This window comes from Notechis scutatus, chromosome Z (genome assembly GCF_049901735.1).
Source record: "Notechis scutatus isolate UNSWTSFEM ecotype Mainland chromosome Z, rNotScu1.2, whole genome shotgun sequence".
Classification (NCBI taxonomy): Eukaryota; Metazoa; Chordata; class Lepidosauria; order Squamata; family Elapidae; genus Notechis; species Notechis scutatus.
In genome coordinates, this window is record NC_142025.1 from 46,817,648 (window position 1) to 46,839,825 (window position 22,178).

Below are 22,178 nucleotides of genomic sequence, written 5' to 3' on the forward strand. Positions count from 1 at the left end.
TGGCATTAAAAAGCAGAGCAACTTACTAGTTTTGAAGAGGAGGATATGGAAGAAAGAAGATTGGCTCCAACCGTTTTAGGAGATTGCATAGTTTTATTTACCCAGAACATTCCCAAGGTAGTAATCAATACTATACTAGCTCCAAATGTTCTTTTTGCTAAACACTGAATCTAGGCATACTGGATGGCTGGATGTTCCCAGGAAGGCTTTGTAGGCCCAAAACGGGGCCTAGCAAGCCTCCCTGGAGCGTCTTGGGAGCAAAAACGGGGTGGGGGTGGTGTTTTTGGCCTATCAAGCCTCCTTGAAGCCTCTTGGGAGCACAAATGGGGTGGGGGGCAACGCTGGCCTCCCCCAACTCCCCATTTTTGCTCCCAGGAGGCTACCCTATACTTATCTGGTAGCCAGATGGGCCTCATGGGGAGTCCTGGGAGGGTCTGGGCAGCCGTTTCTAATGGGTGCTCCCCCCCTTCCCATTAGAAATGGCTGCCAAGCAAGCAGAGAAAAGCAGGATTCAACCTATACAAGCCCCTCCAGGTGTTCCTCAGTGGAAGGCAAGCAGTAGGGGAAAGGCAACCAGCGGCGGCAGCAAAGGCAAGTGGGGGGAAAGGCGACCGTGGCGGCAGCAGAAGGCAAGGGGGAAGGTGACCGGAGCTTGCAGAGCTTCACTCACCTAGGGAGATCAGTAAAGGCAGGGCTGTAGCCGAAGGTAGGCAGCAATGGCTGGCCTGGCGGGCACGCGAGACCAGGCAGCAGTGTTGCGCATGAGTAATAAGGACTGATGGGCAGGCAGCGGAGAAGCGGGTGGAGAGGGGAGGGGCCAGCCAGAGGCCCAATTTACCAGTTCTCAGAACTACCGGGAACAGTAACAACCGGTTCTATAGAACTGGACCCAACTGGTAGAATCCCACCCGTTATCACTGTTGCAGCATCTCCAGGTAGCAAGATTTGAAGCAAGATATAAAGCATTATAAAAATATGATGATGCTGAATCACACTGAGCTTTCAAATGTTTTTGGAAACTGTTGATTTGAGCATGTAAAACCGTCTTATTTTTGGAACTATTCTCCAAAGTTTTTAGATTTGCTACTACTAGGACCACCTTTGCCCTCTAATAATAATGAAAGATTCAGTGATATATATCCAAGTTTCCTGTTCCTTCACAGGCAATGCAAGAGTTTCCAGAGTAGATAATTCTTGAATCCTTAAAGCTGGGAACTACTCACCCAAGAGTAGTATTAAGCAATACCTTCAGCTATGTTAGCCCCCTGAGCACCTATATTCTTCAAGGAAGCATTGTTCTCTGTTCCATAACTTGTAGATTATCATTTGGCAATGACAAAAGGATAGCAATCTTGCAGTGGATCTTCTCTTTTGTAGAATAAAATGTCTTCTATATAAGTAATCCCATTCTGATATCCTTTAGCTGCACCTTAAAATCCATATGTTAGTCTTCCTGAGCCACTAATTCTCACTAATATCTGTCTTTTCATGGTTGGCCTTTATTCTGTATCTTTCTGTGATTATTAGAAATAACTTTTTAAAATGAAATCTAGCCTAGGAAATCAGCAAAATAACAAAGTAAACTAAAGTAAAGTAAAATAAATATGTCATATAACTTGGAAGACTGAAATTCTCAGGGAATAATTGCTCAGTTTTAAAATGAGTTTTAGTTTACTAAACATGGAGACAGTAAATAAGCTATTGGTCTGAGGATAAAACCAGTGGTTTTGACTCTTTACATAATCTGTATTACACCATTTATCACTTAAATTATGGATGCATACAATATATAATAATGTGAAATAAAAGAGTAAAATGCTTCTTGTTCTTAGACTTTCCTCCACTGTCAAATGGTGTTTTAGAATAAGAATGGAGAACTTACATCCGTCCATGTGTGGGCCACTATAAATAGATATACTTGATGTTTGTTGGTGGTAGGAGTTGAATTTCCACATCTGCAGAATAATAACTTCCTTACCCAGGTGGTTTACAACAACAGAATATAGTGCAAAATTCTTAAGAATTAAAACATTTCCAATTAAAAACAGCTTAAAAATATAACACAAGTTAAAATCCAACCAAAACAAAAAAGTGAGTCCAACCACCACTAGCATCTAAATGTCTATTGGAATAGCATTGTTTTTACAGCTGTACAAAAAATCTAAAGCTAGAGGACAATGATCTACTTTACACTCTGGAATTTTTACTTCTAGGGAATTATAAATAATCTCCAAAATTGTTGAACTAGTGTATTTCAAGCTATGTGCTTTAGATTTTTAACTTACAAGTAAGAGTTGTATTCATATTTTATTTATGTATGGTATTCATAAAAAATGTTTTACTTTATCTATACTTCTAGTTTTAGTTTTTATCATAATATGTTACCTTTTGATTTTAATCTGTTGTTGTTTTCAGAATGTGCAAATTTTGTTTGACTTCATAAAATTATCATCCTTTTTTGCAATAAGCTTAGGGGCCCAAAGACATTGTTTCTATCCTCTGCTACTGCCTTGTTTCGGGAGTTGGGTGTGTGTGTGTCAATCAAGCATTAGCCTGCAGTGACAGCAGTTCAATGAAGACTTGCTTGGTATAATGATATCTACTATTGACCAACTATTATCTTGACCCAATTCAGTCCAGAATGTTTTGCAATATTCCTTCCTCTCGAAAAGTATTTTGGGTTTTTTTCTTCCCCTTTATCTAAACTATAGTGCAACATTTAAGTACTGGTAATTGTAGTGTAAATATAAAATCCAATGAGTAATTGTGGTCTAAACTACTATCAGTTTGGGACATATAGATGTAATAGATTTATTATAAGTGAAACTCTATTGTAAAACATCTCTCTGACGTGGAATACTTAGAGCAGCTGTGTACATTATGAAAGATTTGTTGGAAAATGACACTGTATAGGGTGTTAGAACCCTGGGAAGTGTCCTCTTTGAAGATAGTTAAACTATTAGCAGTCACAACAGAAAGAGACACACAGCTAAAGGCCAGGGGCAGAAGATTCGGCATCTGCTCTTATGTTTAGTAAAACTGTAAGGAACTCCCACAGCTTATGATGTCCAAAACTTCTTATCTCACATGCACAGATGAATGCATGCACAGAAACAATTTGAAAACTTAATCTTGAAAAATGCAGAATTCTATTAAAACATCTTAAATTTTTTCACTGGCATTAATTTTTTTTATCATTTTGAATGTAATAACCAACTCCAAGTAACAAAAGCATGGAGATTTCTGAATATTTACATGCATTCACAGCTGAGTTATGGTCTATAAGCATTGTCCATACTGCTATCTATACTATATCAATTTTATGTTAGAGTTGATATTAGACTTCATAGAAAACAGAAGAGCAGATCTAGTGGCAGTGTTTACATAACATATGTATTTATATATTTACACACTGTCTTTATTATTTTAAATAAATAATTTAATATGGTGAATATATCTTTTCTTCTATTTTTCCCATGACACCCGGTGAGGTAAGGTAAATTGAAGAAATATTAACTGGCTCAAACTTATCCAGTGGCCTTTTATGCCTAAAGTGCTTTTTCAACTCACAATCTTCTGGTTTCTAGCTTTAACCACTAACCCCAAACTGGTTCTCAACTGTATTAGTTACAAATCAAGCACTCCAAATAAAACAAAAATAAACTTTATCTAGTTTCACCTGGATTTGGGTATATTCAATGGCTTAATGTTTTGTGTAAACATAGCCAATGCAAAGGACTAGATTTTCTATTACTTAAATGCTCTTTGCACATAAAAGAACAATATACAGTACTTTTAACTGATGCTAATAAGAAAAACATGCAGTACACCGAAGACAAAAATTGGGCAAGGCATGGTAAAAGGAGTCACCTTACTAGCCTGCAAGAATGAAATGGAGCTATAATTCAGACATGTCTGAAAAATATTAGGTTGAAGAAATCCATTTCAGATTCAATTATATGACCTTTAGCATACCATTCAAATGTTATGATACATTTTTCATTATCAGTGAGATTCAAAGCATAATTAAATAATGTCTCATTCAATGGTTTAATTGGTATCATGTAATTAAATCCTAACCAACACCTTCATGATGGATGCCCAAAATTCAGGATTCAAAATGTTACATTCCTTTCATGAGGGTACACTAAAAATTGGCATAATTAATAAGACTTTAAAAATATATATATTAAAATCAGGCAATGAGGAATTTTGACAAAGATTATATCTTCACACAATTTTATTTCCATAAACAAATATGTAGATTAATTACTGGGTTTCCCCCAAAATAAGACCCAGTCTTATTTTCCCCCCCAAAAGAGGCATTAGGTTTTATTTTTGGGGATGTCTTTTCCACTGTTTCATCTTGTGGCAGGGGCACTAACAGTCCTGCCCAGCAGGAGCCTGTGTGGTTGTTGCTGGCCCACTTCTGTGGTTAATTGTTATCGCTCGCATGCTTTTGTTTCGCCATCAAAGGCCTTCAGGAAAGGCCTCTGCAGTCGAAATACGAGCTCTGGATTGATACATGTTGTGCCCATTTCTCCATCAGAGGCCTTTCTCTGTCAATCCAGAGTTCGTTTCTTAGCTGCACAGGCCTTTCATGAAGGCCTCTGATGGCAATTTAGAGGCAGGAGATGACGTGCGCAAGCGGTGGCAAGTAGCTGCGGAAGAAATGTACAGGCAAGATGAGGTAGGTGTCAGGGCGTGGGAGACCTATCTGCAACTGTCCTAAGGTAAGTGGGTACAGGGCACATGGGGCAGCTCCACCCCACCATGCCCAGCCTAGCTTGATTTGTAATCATGCCCCTCACTTCACCTCGTTCAACCAGGTACAATGGAGTGGGTGGGGCCACTAAGGCTTATTTTGGGGCAGAGATGTAAAAATCAAGCTAGGTCTTATTTTGGAATAGGTATTTTTGGGGGAAGCAAAAGCTTGCAAAAGCGTGATGTATATAAATATTTTTATTTCCAGTTTCAAATTATAAGTTTATCATATTTGAGTTTCTTGGGGATTTTTTGTATTGTTTTTATTCCTTTCTGATTTTATTCAGTTTATATGCAACCCAAATTCACAAATATTGATAGGGAGAATTTTATATATCTTTTAAATAAATACAATAAATAAATCTATTGGCTAAATATGCACATGGATGATGTTTAGAAAGTAGCAACAATAGCTGAAAATTTTTCTTGAAGGTGTCAGTGCATGCTACTAGAAAATAAAAGAGGCAGGCATTCCTTGAAATGAGCCATTTTGAGAGGAAAATCCAACATCTTTCAGGGGATAATTATCTTTTAGGTAATTTCATAAGAGAAAGAAAACTTGGTTAGGAGCTGACTGGCTAGGGCTTGGTTAGAAGCTGACTGCCCAAGCACAGAAATCACCTAGTGACAAATTTCTCTATCTTCAGGATATATAAAATTATTTAGATGGATATTAACATAAGATTACTAAACGCAAATATACAGTCTCTTTTGGGTGATTTATTTCCTTTTCAATGGCAATTCATAAATGACCTTGTAGATCTACACAGCTTGGGAGGGATTTTTGCATAAAAATCTTCAGGTTAGTGATACTTTCCTTCATAACTACTGATAGAAAACCACAAAACTTGGAAATGTTAATAAGAAAAATCTTGTTTATGTAGGAAGCAGCACTTTTTCTACTGATAATATTTACTATTGATTACAATCCACATGTACAAGCTGCATGATAACAAGATTAATTCTTTAAAAATTCATTTGAAAAATTACAGAATCTGGTATTAAATTCCCTTTTCTACTGAATTAGATCAACTATGATTAGACTGACCAGCAATTTATAAAGAAGTTACAAAACTGAGCTCCAATAGTAAACTAGATGCATCTCCTCATTACTTAGATTTTTCCATCATGTACATTTCCCACATCTGAAATAGGAAAAAAAAGGAAAAAGGTAAATCTTCAGTGCTTTCTTGAGGCACATTCTCATTCACCATTTAGTTATTAATATCTATTCAATTTCTTGAGCTGAACTATATATATTAAGCTGCTGCACCAGAGTTTTGCTACTCTTGCTATTTTAAACAAATTTCTATCCAGAGAGCATAACAGTGAAAAATAAGCACAACTGTGTGAAACTATTTAACCCCTTTCTAGTAAAAATATAACACTTTGCTGCAGCATATAGGTACTAGGGAAACAAAAGAACTGGAAATAATATTAACTGGCAATAAAATTGGAAACGCTCCATAAATACCTTATATGGTTCATAGACTTAAAGTGTCAAAAGATTTTTAATTTGGCTAGAGCTCGACTTTCCCAGCTGACTTTCTTTTATATGCATGAAACAATTATGAAAAAAATCATAAGCATCTGATGTCTATGAAAAGCAGATCTCTCTCTCTCTTCCCCCACACTATCTTGAGAATCTTTGAGATGCACAAACTAAATATAATACAAGTATTCCAATCAAAGATCTATGGCACAACATAAAATATACAACATTCTAATCGGGGTGGATTCGGACCGGTTCGGGCATCTGGTTCACTGAACCGATACTTGAACCAACTGGCTGGCCCCACCACCCCTCCCCTCCCAGGAGTCTCCACATGGTCCATTTTCAATACAAGTCCATGTGGAGGCTCTGGGAGGGGGCCCTTTTGGTAGTACTAGAAGTCCAGAAATGGGCCTGTTTTTGGTTTCCGGAGGGCCTCCAGAGCCTGGGGGAGACTGTTTTCACCATTCCAGAGGCCCAAGGGAAGTCTCCGGAAAGTTCTGGTAGGCCACGCCCACCATGATAGGTTCTGGTAGGCCACGTCCACTCAGCAACTGGGCAGTGAACCAGTTGCTGGGATTTTTGAATTTCACCCGATTCTAGTACTATAAAATCAGAAACTTCAAATGGTAATTTGAAGGTATCCTATCATTAAATAGGCGCTCCAAAATAACTTTCAGTATTTGCTAAATGATCAGTACATTGGATATAACATATTTACACATTTTTGTTAAAATGCCAGGTTTTTGAGGTGGAATAAAACCAGACAAGATAAGTCGTTCCTCCCCCCACTTTATGCAACCACGTTATTGCATATTTTTACTGTTATTTCCGCCCTAAAAGATTTCAGTTTGTTTTTCAATTGACTTGTATATCTTATATGCTATTTTAAACATTACAAATTGTAGTGATTTACCTTGGTCTGATAGTAGCTTCTGATCTTTACAGCAGTTAAGGGTTCAATTTTAAATTTACCTCTTTATGGTTAAAAGATAACACTTCTTTATATATGTATCCTGTTCAATGATCAAAACTATAAATGATCAAAACTATAAAAAGCTTATATTTCAGTTTTCTGCAAAAAGTCTATAAGGAATTTCAATAAAAATGAGTGTATTTTCTTTTCTCTGATCAAAGAAATCAATTTAGCCATCTCAGCAAGTTTCATATCTGTTTGATCTTTTACTTTTACATTTTTTTGTTGATATCTTTGATTTCCATTTATTAATCTTGAAATCTTGAAAATCCCTAATGTACCAAATTCTTTCAATTTGTCCATTAATATTTTAATTTTCTTTGAAGGATCTTCCAGAACCAACCAAGTCATTAGCAAAACCCCTTAACTTATAAGTTTCTTGTTTAATCTTTACTCACACAATCTTCTTATCTTGTTTTATATCTCTATTCAATATTTCAAGAACCAAATTAGGGGAGAGAAGATAGTGAACATCTCCTTGGGTATCTCATGTGGTTTTATTTCATCTCTATCTATGCTTTCTGTGAAGTATATAAAATATTACCTTTTATAAAGTTCTCTACAAAATTCATATTTTTATTCTAACCCTTGAATAAGAAATCCCATTCTAATTGTCAAACTCATTTTTGGTATCTAAAAATGCAGCTTGTTTTTATTATGCTGCTCCATATTATTCCAAAATGACTAAATAATTTCTAACATTTAACTGTCTTTTACTAAAAACTCATACTGATCCTCATGAATAATTTTTTGCAAAATTATTGGAAAAAAAATTGCAGTCTCTCAGCAAGAATAACTGTGAACTGTTTGTTATTCCTTTGATATCTGCCTACAGTTTCTTATTAAATGAAATTCTGTCCTTGTATTATTGCTATATTGGTCTCTAACACTTTGGCATTTTTCTACCCTGTAGAATAGTGTTTATTGCATTTTTAAAAGGTTGTAAAAGTTCAACCTCAAAATACTTATAAGAATCTGATAATCCGTTTGATCTAGGCACTTTTCTACTTTTTTAAAACTAGTTTCAGAAACTTCCCTCATTGTTATATGTTTTTTTTCATGATCTGTCCCTTCTTTTCCATTTGTAATCCTCAGTAAATTTTGTTCTTTTGATATTCAACTATTTTCTCTACAGAGATATTATTTTCTTTATATAAACTGGAATAATATTGATGGAATGATTTTTGTATCCCCGTATTATTCTTTAAGATATATCTCCCTCTTGTAATTTCAAATTCATATTCTTTTCTTTTTATTTTCATAGATGCTAGTCACTTTCCTGGCTTATTTGCAATCTCAGGTTATTTCTGCTTTACATAATTGATTTTAATTTTCATTTCTCTTATTGATAACATAGAAAATTATCATTGTAAAGCTCAATTTATTGATAAATACTGTACTTCTCTTTAAATTTCTTTAATTCTTTTTTCTCTTTATTTCTTGTAAAATAAGTTGCATTGTCTCCTGACTTCTTTTTAAGTTTACTGTATTCATTGTAGTAAAGTAACATAGAACTTTATTTGCATCCCAAACGATTGTTAAATCAGTGCCTTTGCTTAAATTATTTTAAAATATATATTTAAAATATATGTTAATTTCTTTTTACAATGTTGCTTCTTTCTGTAGCAACATTCCATTTAGTCTCTATTGTTTTAGTACATTTTATTAAAAACTTTTCAAAAAATATAAAAACTAGCACAAACTAAAAAAAGTTTAAAGAGGCAAGGAAAAAAAATAAAGAAAAAGTGCAGAAAAAGAACAAAAAGAACAGAAAGAAGTTTCCAATTTATTTTGTAGCGAGCATAAATAAATTTACAAATTGAATTTTTACTCTATAATTGAAAACCAAAGAAGTATCCTTTTTTCTAATCATCAAAACCACAAATCATGAGTGCATTTTTTTTGTTTCATGGAGAAAGACTATTCCCAGTCATCCATAAAAATAGATATTGTTTTTCTCTAATCAAAGAAGTTAATTTAGTTGTCTCTGTAACTTCCATTATCTTCACCAGCCATTCCTCCATTGTGGCAGTATTGAATTTTTCTATTTTTCTAAAAAAAATTGTCTTTCTTATAAAATATCCATCAAACATGGTAAAATGTTTTAGTTTACTCTCCATCTAAAATAATTTCATTTTATTTTATAAATCAAATTTATAGGATTATGATCTCAAACCCCAACCTTGATGGCCTTTGGCAAGGTTTTAAAACATTGAGTGTTCTGAACCTGGGGCATTGAATATCTAATAAAGATTCTTAATCATCCAGGTCATGGTTTCCCATGCTGTTTCAAAAGGCAGCTGGACTTACTTGGTTTTTTTTCTTGAAAATATTTTGCTTCTCATCTAAGAAGCTTTTTCAGTTCTGGCTGAATGGTGAAGATTGGACAGATTTATATTCCGTAGCAGTTATCTGGTTGTTAGCACTCTGCAGGTCAGCCATTAGCTCACTGAGCGTCAATGATTCTTACAGATTAACAACTGACCTTCAGAATGCTAACAACTAGATAACTAAGGAATATAAATCCTTCCATTTCCCACCATTCAGTCAGAACTGAAGAAGCTTCTTGAATGGGAAGTGAAACATTTTCAAGGGAAAAAAATCAAGAAAGTCCAGCTGTCTCTTGAAAAAAATGCCTTTGGGTCACTGAATGTGTTAAGGGCCCTGTTTCTTAGGTTTACTGTAAGTTGATTAACTATCTCAGCTGCTGGATGTTTTATTGTTTTAGATTTTTTTTACTGTTGTAATTGTTTTCAGATTGTAAGTCACCTAGAGTCACTGATTGAAATGGGTGGCTATAGAAATTGGATAAATTAATAAATGAATGAACAAAAGACAAACAAATAAATGTCACTAATAATGTTTCTACATTAGAAACATTCAGTGCATTATCAAAGCATTCCTAAAAGGTTCACGATGATCAGCATAATTGTGATTTTAGTCTGTGGAAGAAGACCCAGCGTGTTACTTTACTAGGGATAAAATGCAGGCAAAAATAATCTGTCCAATGATCAGGCTACTAATTGGCCTTTATATAGCTTCAAAAATCAAGGTTGAGTAGGAACGGTCCTTGTTACATGTTAGCTGTGCCATCAACTGTGTTCTTTTCACAGGTAAATAATAATTGTGCACACAACTCTGATGTTCTAAGTCTTTGGGAGACTGAACATAAAAGTACAGACAATAATTAAAGTGCCTAGTCACACTTCTTAAAGAGAAAAGCAGAGCTAATCCTGGCTTCTTAGATTAAACCTAATTAAGATAAATACTGCATTGCTTACTATGCTAGCATAAAAAGAAGCTTCTGTTAAATGAGATTTGGTTCTTAACACCACACAAATACAAGGCCAATTCCCTGTTGCATTCCAGACAGGATTTAAGATCTCAGGAAAACTATTCAGATTTTTAAAAATTGACCGGATGAGATATTATTTTATAAATGTGACGGTGCTCTAATGGGTTGCAAAGAAACAGAGGTGGATTTATTGAAATAATTTGTTGAATTATTCTACATTTTCATCATTCCTATAGAAGGGCCAAGCTTTGAGAATTAGAGGCTCTATAAATAAATGTAAGGAGCAAACAGTGAGGGTCTCACATGACCCTGGGTAAAATAGAAGCCTGCCACTAATCTCTACAGCAGGCTGAAAAGCTCTACAGAAATCCTGATTGTTAATAGCCCTTTCCACTGATTAACAGGCTAACGTGGGGAAATCTGCCTCCACAATGCATGAATTGCTTGAATAGCTAATACAGCATGCCACAGACTTATCAGGACACACAAAAGAAATGGTGAATGACTCATTTCAAAGGAAGCAGTAGTTGATGCATAGTTGATAAAGAAAGGACTACTTATTTAGATAAAATACTAATTTCTTAAATTTCAGAATAAAATACCCTCTCCTTATAATTAGTCTTTTTAATTTAAATTAAATAGCTGGAGACCTTTCCCATAGCAAAGTGTTATAAATATGATCAAAACCATATTTTCAATTCCAAAATTCAGCAAATGGAGAAGATTTTTTAAATTAAAAATTTAAATCTCACTGATGGATTAGAAAAGAATTTGAGGTGAGAGAATATATTTTATATTCTTTACAACTTCTCATATCGGTTGGGAAGATAATTACAGAACAGAGGCAACAAACTCACAGCCTGTGGGCTGAATGCATCATGTGCTGGCCACGCCCATCCCGTTTTAGCGAAGGGGGAAAATTACGATATGTCATGTGACAACAGCATGACGCTGCAAGTTTGACACCTTTTATAGAGTATGAAAGTTATGCATTAGAATCCAGATCACAATAATTACAATAGAGTAGTACAGAACACAGCACACTTAAAATTATGTATTATGAACTCCAATTGATTTTCAATTGTTTCACCTGCAGAATTTTCATTTAGCTTCTAAGACAGATACTATAATTACTGAGTAGATATGTAAATCAACGTGGTTGAAATGAAAACACTGTTAGGGATAACCATTACGTTTCTGTTCATTTTTTAGTTTCAAGATTCAGAAGAAAAATTGAAATGCTTACAGTGTATAAGAAAAAAAATCTTAAATTTTGCTTTACTATTATGACTGAACAATTTACTATAACATTTCAAATATAATAACATAATCAAAATAGGGTTCCTAACCATGTTTGTACTTATGAATACAATATAAGTTTCATAACCTCTTATAAATCCATAATGAAGGAAAACCAGTATTATAAGCTGGATTTGATAAAGTCTTCAGAATTGGGATTTAGTGTCTAATCTACAAATGAACAAAATTACTGTAAATATTAGTTCATATTACTAATTCCAATAAAGAACCAGCACATAATTCAGACTCCATTTTCTTCATTCTTGTGCTTTCAACTGGTCATCTTTGTTTACTATTGAAAAAAAACCCTCACAATTCACTGTTAATAATTTCTAATCTCTAGAGGTTTCAGTGCTTGTAATTTACTTGTCAGACAAGTCACAACAATATTAAAACAATTCAAAAAAGCATACTTGAGAAAAGTTTAATAATATATGGGAGCATTTCACTTGCTGAACTATTTATCTCTTCACTGTGGTTTGGCACATCTGTTCTTCTAGCCAGGCAATTTTTGTTATGGGCAGATATGTTTCTATAACATTATTAATCTTTTCTTGAAGGACTAGACTTAATTATTATGGTATTCTTATGACACATTTTAGTAGAAGTTAGTTGAGCTCTTTGGAAGACTAGGTCTTTGTTTTATATTGCACTTAATACTTACCTGATTGGATCAAATTTTTAATAAATCAACCAAAAAAAAAAATTCTCCCCTTCTCCACCATCCAAGGCTAAATATCCAAAGTAGGTAGAATAATATAATCTAAACAAAAATGCACAGCTGAAAATGATTGACTCTGCCATACCTTTGGAGGTGGTACTATTTTTAAGAGGGCAGCATGAGCAGAATATCGTGTATGATTGGAAGGTTGGCAATGGAGCAGATTATGCCTCTGAAACTACAAAAATTTTGATTGATAAGCAGAACTTTGAATTTATGCTCAGAAACAAAGCAGGGCTCAATTGATTTTCAGCTTCATAAAAATGCTGATCAATTTTAAACATCTTTAAAATGTATAAGAAAAATGCATTCTAATGGAGAAGAAGGCAAACATGGAAGGGATTATGCTATCATAATTTTAATTCAGAGATATTGAAGTTATATTCAGTGGTTGTATATATAGGCAATCCTTGAGTTATGACAGTTCATTTAGCAACCATTTGAAGTTACGACCTAACCGCCCTCCAGTACTTAAGACACAGTCCCGAAATTACAAATTTTGCAGCACCACGGCAGCCATTCACACTTACAAATGACCACAAATGCTCTGCAACATTTGCCTTGCCTATTCCCCCTTCCCCAACCCCAGCCAGGTTTCTTTAGGCACTAGACCTGTGGATACTCACCTTGCGAAGACCTAAGGAGCCTTCGACTTCTTGGTCTTTGGTGCTTCAGGCCTTTGGTGCACTTGCAGAGAATGGAGGCCTAAAGTACCACAAGGTCAAGTGAGATCAGTAGTGTGAGATCTCTCACTACTAATCTTGCCTGATTTTATGGTATTTTAGGCCTCTGTTCTCTGCAAATGGAGGACTGTACGATAGATTTTGAAAACAGAGGGAAGGCCTGAAGCACTGAAACCTTTCCTCCGTTTGCAAAGACTTTTTTCATATTTGCAAAAATGTCACTGAGAATGGAGGCTGGTATGGCTGCATGTGTTCCTCCAGGCCTTCATTCTCGTTGGCAAAGGCCTCCTTAACTCCTTTGCCAATGAGAAGGGAGGTCAGGATAGCCACATGTGTCCCTCCGGGCTTCCATTCTCATTGAGGAGGACTTCATCGATGTCTGGGCCTCTGTTCTCATTGGCAAAGGTTTCCATAACCCTTTGCCGATGAGAATATAAGCCCGGAAGGTAGCATGCAACTATCCCGGCCTCCATTCTTATCAGATTAGGGCTTGAGGCAGCCTTTGTTGACGAGAACAGAGGCCGGGAGAGATGCATGCAGCTGTTCCAATCTCCATTCTCCATTCTTCCTAACAATCACTTTCTCTGTAGGCACCGGCAAGCCTTTGCTCCAGGTGAAACCATGGCAGAGAAACTGGAGGAGTCAGCTCCATTGATCATCGAGATCTACATAAAGTAAGTGACCCAGTCAGGCAGGATGTGGGGGGGAGTATATCTCAGTGGGTTGGCAAAAGCACTAGGCCCCCATGTCCTTCTTCACCCAAAGATACCTCATGCACATAACGGCCCATGGATTATATTAGTGAATGCATGGATAAAAGCAGGGAGTGATCATGTTTAAGTTATATGATCTCCTGTTAATCCTCGGGTTATGAATATAATTGTCAGGCTCCATTGCAATTGTAATTTGAAGATCATCTGTAGAATATAAGATTATGGAGGCATTAGCAGTCTTCAATTATGAGGAGTTGTTTAAGACTGGGAAGAAGTATCCCAGTCTTGAAAAAGTATCAATAGATACCAGTAGGAGAATAAATAATGTGCTTAAATGACAAGGAAAAAGGTTTTGATTGAGTATCAGGAAGTATTTCTTAATGATAAGAACTATTCCAAAGAATCACATCAACTGAGTCAAAAGTTATGATTTATTTTCTTATAGAACGCCTATAATTTTTTAAGCTCTTGGGCCAGGAGAATATTTTCAGACTTCATTACATCATCAGCTCCTTCCCTAAGGCAGACAGGTGAGCTTGGCAAGGGCAATTTGGCACATCTGTACTTCTAGCTAGGCAATTTCTATAATAGGCAAATGTGTTTTATAACATTTTAAATCTTTTCTTTGAGGACCAGATTAAATTATTGTGGTATTCTTATAACACATTTAAACAAGAGTTACCGTATTTGCCGGCGTATAAGACGACTGGGCGTATAAGACGAGCCCCCAACATTTCCACTCAAAATATAGTTTTTGTTATATACTCGCCGTATAAGACGACCCCCACTTGGAGGCATGCTTTTCAAGGCAAAAAGTCGTCTCATACGCCAGCAAATACGGTAAGTTGTAACACTTGGGGTATTCTGGATATAATTCTTGATTGACACCCCCAACCCCTTTCCCCCAAACTTACAAAGCCACCAAAATGCTTTAGAGAGGCAGCTTCGCCTTTCTCAGGCTGGCACTCAATTCCTCTCCCTTTCTTTGTGACAGCCCCCGCGTGCGTGCCATCGGGACTCCAAGGGTGGGGGATGGACAGCTGCCAACTCTCTCTCTCTCTCTCTCTCTCTCTCTGTGTGTGTGTGTGTGTGTGTGTGTGGTGTGGAGGGTAATTCCAGCTATCTGGCCTCCGCTCGGTTTTAAAGTCGCTTGGCCGGTTCCCAAGTCGCAAGCGCGCGCTGGCTGGGAGACGCGGCGCCGGGTGGAAGCTCGGTGCAGGGGAGGCAGATCTTTCTCTCTTAAGCGGGGAGGGGAGGAGGGGACAAGAGGAGGGACGGGACGGGACAGGGGGCGGGAGGAGGGCGCTCGCCTTCTTCCACCGCCCACCGGACCCTTTTCTTCCCAAGGGGACCCTGGAAAGCAGCTCGGGAGCCGGGTGGCCCTGCCTAGCGGGGTCCCATCAGGAACTTCCCGAGGACACCCCCCACCCCCACCCCAAATACGGCAAATACGGTAGTTTAAACCTATGAAAGATTAGATATTTATTTGGGTTAAATCCAACTCTCAGTGTTTAGTTCAGTGAATCAAATTCTTAATAAATCAAACCAAACATATTGTACCAATTCAATTCAATATAGAAAGACATAAAATACTAAGGGAATAATCACACCCTAAAGGTCCTCTGGAAAAATCAGTCTTCACTTAGTTTTAGAAGGGAACCTGTTTTTAATTAATATGTATTTTATTTTAATTAAATTTAAATTAAGTAAAGATGCCTGTGTTTCCAAAGACTTCAGAGATACACAACAATGTTTTCATGCCAACAGTCCATAAATGGTTTGCCATTATGCTTTATGTTTTTTTAAAAATACCTTTTCAGTCTAAGCTAGATCTCTGCCATGTCTCATTGATATATCAGCCAAGGCAATACTGATTAAGTTTCTTATTTTAGAATTTTACACAAAAACTTCAGACAAATTCAATCAAATGTTACCACTTGTTGAAACAATTCAAATATAATGTAAACAAATCAACATGATATTCTACCCCTGCCTACTTAGTTGTCCTGGACCAGCTACTTATTGAATAAAACTCCTGAAAAAATGGTGCAGCCCTTTTTTATATGAACAGGAATTAAAATGCTGATCAGCATTTGAGACCACTGAATCAATTTTTAATAAGTTAATATTCAAACCTTGAAAGTTATCTACTAATTAATCGCAAATATTCCCATTTTTCAAAATAAATTTGTGAGAGTTATTATAAATTAGTCCTACTAAGCTGTTTTATTATTTTACTCCAAAATGAGGTGTTTAAATGAGACTAGCTGATGTGATTTCCAACCAAGCATATTTTTCAATACTATTTTAATTATATGTTCAGTAGGAAAACAAAGCCAATAGGAAAACAAGACAAAGATATATTAGTGCATTAGCTGCCTAGAAGTAAAACAGAAAATCATCTGAACTGCAAAAACACTATGTAAATTGCGATCACAGATGAATTACAGTTTTAGCATTAACTGAATTTATTTAGTAGCATGATTGAATAAATTTAAGCTTCAGATCTTTGTTTACAAAGTAAAATACATATTGCATAGATACATTTGGATCCCTCTGTCCCCAAATAGCTGAAGGGTATAGTAGGTAAAATATAATTCTACATTTCTTTGTGGATAAAGTTTGAAAAAAATGTTTACTTTCAAAACACATAACCTCTTCTTTTAATTCTGTGACAAGGCAAAAATTGTTCTTATTCACTCAGTCTTTCAACCCAGCAATGCTCATTTACACCTTTCTCATCATACCTGAGCCCAGACAATTCTCTTATGCATAGGATAGATTGTATTTTCTGTTTAATGGGAAGGTAATTTTCTGCAATAAATTCTTGAATAGCCTGAAAAGATGGTTTAATACAACATTAGGAATTCTTCTGCAATAAAACAACAATTTCCCAAGAAAAAAAGACTAATATGTTTTTTCAGCCCCCAGAATAATATCAATAGTGCTTGCTTTCAATTAAAACATAGTCTAATTTATGCTGCTTCTATTCTTCAAAGCATCAATATATTATACTGAAGAACAGATTCCACTCTTCATAGCATTTCATTACTGACAATCAGTTTTTTATAAAGAAAATGACTTCATTTATGTTTGTATCAAGAACCTGATTATGATTACTGAGTGGATTACCTTTGTGTATCATTTCTCATAAAAATATGATCTAAATTGAAAGCACCAACATGGTGATCTAACAGCATGAAGAGACCACCTGACGTTTTCCAGATGTTCTGCACTTCAAATCAAATTACATGTTCACTGGAAATTGCTGAACAACAAATTGGGCAAGTGACAGATCCAAACCTGACAGCATCACTAGAATTAGTTTTTTCACATTTTGAGTCAGAAAACATGAAAACTTTACCATCAACTAGGGTAATCATAGTAAAATTCCACCTATTGTCACCCCCTCCTGAAAAACACAAAATCTCAGCTGCATCTCCTCTATAACTACTAAACCCCTAAAAACTACTAACTTCCAAAAGATCATTTCTCAGCTCCATGGATAAGCAAGAATTAAAAGATTAAATTATCCATCCTAATTTTTATTTAAAATTAAATAATGTAAATTGAGAAACAGCCTTGATACTAAATGAAGTGATAGGTCTTTGATCCACAATATTTTCTGTTGTGAATTGCAGATCTTCTCTACATAGTTTAGATTTGCTGGAACATATAGCTCCCCAAGAGAAAGATTTATTAAAATGGATGCCCTCAGAACAATGGACCATGAAGACTCCTGACTACTATGGGGATAGTTGTTCTGCTGATCATCTGGTTCATCTGTAGAAGAGAGATAATCTAGCTTTTTACATAATTGTTCATGAGCACCTTTTACTTAGACATAACGTTTGAACTTGTTGGTTTTCTTTGGAAAACTGAAATGAGCTCTGTTCATTCTGAGGATACAGCCAAGTTCTTTGGAGGACTGAGATAAACTACTTGGTGATTACAGTCTGCGCTTGCTGCCTAGCAAAACTAGTTACTTTGGTGAAAGTTTTAAACCTTTCTTTTAAAGAGGTGTTGTTTCTTTTAAAATAAACATGAAATTAATATCAGTTAATCCCTTAGCCCCGTGATGGCGAACCTATGGCACACGTGCCACAGGTGGCATGCAGAGCCATTTGTGAGGGCACGCGAGCCCCAGCCAAAGTTACCTGCACTGTGCATGGGTGCCTCCCAGCTGATTTTCGGACCGTTTGAGTCCGTTTTCACCCTCCCAGAGGCTCGAGGGAAGCCTTTGCAGCCTTGGGAGGCTGAAAAACAGGCCTTCTGGAAATACTGGAAGTGGGAAAATGGGCCCATTTTCAGCTTCTAGAGGCTCCAGAGGCTTTCCTTGAGCCTCCGGAACGGTGAAAATGGCCTTCCCTGGGCTCCAGAGGCCCTCCGGAAACTGAAAACAGGCACTTCTGGTATTTCCTGGAAGGCCCGTTTTCAGCCTCCTGAGGCTGCAGAGGCTTTCCTCAAGCCTCTGGGAGGCCGAGAATAGCCTCAAACAGGCCGAAAATGAGCTGGGAGGCATGCACATGCGCAGTGCAGGTAAGGGAACTGGGTGGGAGTGTTGCACGCACATGCACAAGGGGGGCAGGGCACACTGCATTGTGGGTGCTGTCACACACGCACGTATGCTGTCACGCGCACACACGTTTTTGGCACACCACAACAAAAAGGTTTGCCATCACTGCCTTACCCTAATACAATAATTAATAGTAGTTTTCTGTCTATTTACCTTGCATCAGGAAAAGCTTTATTCAGACTGACATTGAAATGAGAAATGGAGTATAAGATATAATTAATTTTCTCTCTTTATGTATGTAGTGTATACTTGTAGGGAAGATATGAAAAGATTGCCTTATTGATGCTTAGGACCAATTGTTACCAATATTCAGCAGCAAGGAATTTTGGAATCTGCAAATATCATGATTTCATCTATGATAGACTTTAAAGACTAGCTAGTCTTTTAAAAAAAAAACACCAACTTTTGGTCATTATACTATTTTCATTTTTCCATCTAAAAGGAACTTTGTTGGTAAAATTTGAAGCAACTATTCATCTCATTTAAAATAAAATAAAATTGCATAACTGAATTACTTTGTGAATTGAACTGTGAAGGTGATCTGCAGCTGTTTGCAGTTTTGAAGAGCGAGGAAAGGTTTGGACTAGAAAATGTTCCATATGCAATTAACTCTGAAATTTTAAGGCAAGAAGAAGACTTTTTTTCTCCCACCACTGATTGCTATCTGTTCTTTCCAATTCTTGATTTCTAAAATGAGAAGTGCAACAGCTTAATTGCCTTGAAGTTATACTCTGACTGCAAAGTCTGCTCTTGATAGATGGGTAGGAAGGGAAGAGAGAAAAAGAGCTGTTTCCTTCTCAGTGGAACTAGTAATTTGCATCTGCTCAGGTTGGCTCTTTTTATTAATAACTCCAGGGGGCTTTCACGTTTGAAATTATCCCTAACAAAAATGGATAATTTGTGAATGCCAATATGATCTGCATAATCCTGCATATCCCAGGCTAACCTTCCTTAACCTTGGAACTCTTCCCTTCATATACTTTAACTAACAGCATTACCTGCTAATGTCATGGGGGCAAGGAGAATTTTGTGAAGTTAAATATATGGAGGACGTCATCATTTGGAAGGGCTGTTTTAGACAAATAGGCAGATTACATTTATCTTATTTGCAATTTTTATTCATCCTCAATGTTGCAAGATAATTTTTACATTTAAAAATATATAAAACAGTTCTTCGTGTAGTATAAAGTCAAATATTTTAATAAGTGCCTATCTCTTATATCACAATTCAGAATGAATTTTACCATACATTTAAAAAAAAAATAACTCTTGAAAAATATGTCTTCAGGTATGTATAATCTAAAGAAGACTTCATGGGAAACAGGACAACAGGATGAACATTTTGGCACAATTCAGGCTATAAACACTGTACCTCTTTTTGGAAATAGCATCCACTATTTTGAACCCACTGCCCCTCCTCCGGGGATATCCCTATCTGTTAATTATCTAAATAAAAATGGCAGGAATTATAAAAAGCAGATTTGATCTCCGGAGATTAGAAACACAATTCTATTTCTTCCTTACATAAGAACAATTCTATATTATGCTCTCTATCTATGTGACTGTATGAGTGCATATTTATTCAGAGGTGTGCCTGGAGTTTACTTTTTTGGAAATTTTGCAACATTTTTGGAAATTTCTTGTCCTTGTTTTTGCTATGTCCGTGCTATGTCTGAAAGGGACAGACTCAAGGTTATCCAGGAGACTTTGTGCCTAAAACAGAACTATAACTCACAATCTGCTGTTAATTCACCACGTGACACCAACGATTTTATGAAGCAGGTTCCATATATTGTCTAAAATATATATGATTCTCAAATAGAAATACATTACTTTTATTAAAGGGTTTTGCATCTTCTATTTTAATTTTTTTGCAAAGAGGTTTTTAAATCAAGATTATCAATGTGTCATAAATCATTAATATAATAATACACACAGAAGACTTGAAATATAAATTATTCTGAAATAAGAAATATCTTATATCTTAATTCTGATTTCATTAAATTAACTAATTTTTAAAGTAGGTAGGCTTTACAGCCTTCTAATGTTACACTGAATTCTGTTTATATACCGTATATGAAACTAGAACAATTTGTTTCCTTTCTTTTTAAAAGAGGAAGAGGAAAGATGTTGGAGCTTTCAATCCCAAAATTTTCTCTTGGATATTCAGGAAGCATAGAATCTTGAATGAAGGTCTTTTTTATGAACAGCATTAGAATCCGGAACTTGTTTGGTCTTACCTACATTTATGGATCATAGTGAGCACAATTTCCTATCATTGTATATATGTTAGGAAACAGTTGGACTACATGCAAAACTGAAAATATACAAAACTAGTTTTCTAATTCAGATTAGAAAATAATTGCAAAAGATAATTTTCCCTAGTCATAATTTGCCAAATGAGAGGAAATTAAATTGATAAATTTAAATAAAGCCTGTAATCTGAAAGATGGTAGAGCTACATGTTAATATTTCATAGGAGCCAATATAAAATGTGATATGTATATATAGATATGTATATTATTACTTATTACATAAAAATGTCTTCATATGTTATCCAATTTCTTATTAATATTTATCTATGGGTTGAATATAAAAATAACAATAAAATAATTAAAAACAAGAACTATAACACAGTTACCAAAATGACTCATTGGAGCATCTTGAAAATTATTAAATATGATTTCACATTTTTTGCAATATAACAATAATAAATTATATACTGCCCAGCTTCCAGTAGCAATGTCAATCTATGGATTGACAACTATTTAAAAGAAGAATGTATGTAGCTCAGAGCTAAACTCTGTAGTTCTTGGTGCTCTTTGAGGCTGACTGTTTGCTTGCAGATATTTCATTACCCAACTAGGTAACATCATCAGTGTCAGTCACACTGTTGCAGTAACATCATCAGTGTCAGAGTCACACTATTGCAGTATTCTTACTGTCATGTGATCAAAATCCAGGCACTTGGCAACTGGCATGTATTTACAACAGTTGCAGTATCCTATATTGATCTGTAACTTTCCCAACTGGCTTGTGACAAGCAAAGTCAATGAAGGAAGATTTGCTTAACAACTACATGGTTTACTTGACAACTGTTGTAAAATTTTGTGTAATTCATTTAACAATTACCTTGCTAGCAGTATAAATTCTGGTCCCAAATGTGGTTCTAAGTTGACTACTGTAGATGGTTTTAGGTACAGCATTGACAGATAGCTTGTTAAAATACAATGCAAAGTTTTGTGTATTGCAAATGGAATCAGAAACGGAACTACATGAAGTAACCAAACCATCATGGTGATAGGAAATTAATTTAGGTGCTACAGAGCAGCATGGAAATGACGAACAAATTATAATTGTGTTTTCTTAAAACTTTTTTTAAAAACCCTCACACTTCAATTTCATTAAGCAAATGTAATGTAATTTCTGTTCTTCGTAAGATTCTAATAATGACTGGAAACAAAAAATAAGAAAGGAAAACTAACCACGATAATAAAGCCAGGGAATGGAGAAGAGTTACCAGAAATTTAAATGGTTATCTTTGCATAGCATTTTCAAATAATATTACATTGTGTTGCATTATACCAAGGAGTTCATTCTTGTGAATGTCATTTCATAGAAACATTAAATATGAGAAAAGAGAGCAGCTGAAATTAATT

At 35.6% G+C, this 22,178-nt stretch overlaps 1 protein-coding gene across 7 annotated transcripts in view; it reads right to left on the reverse strand.

Annotated features, from left to right (window-relative positions):
* The window catches only part of PLXDC2 (plexin domain containing 2), a 351,404-nt gene that overhangs the window by 139,909 nt on the left and 189,317 nt on the right, over positions 1-22,178 (reverse strand). The gene's annotated exons all lie outside the window — the stretch shown is intronic.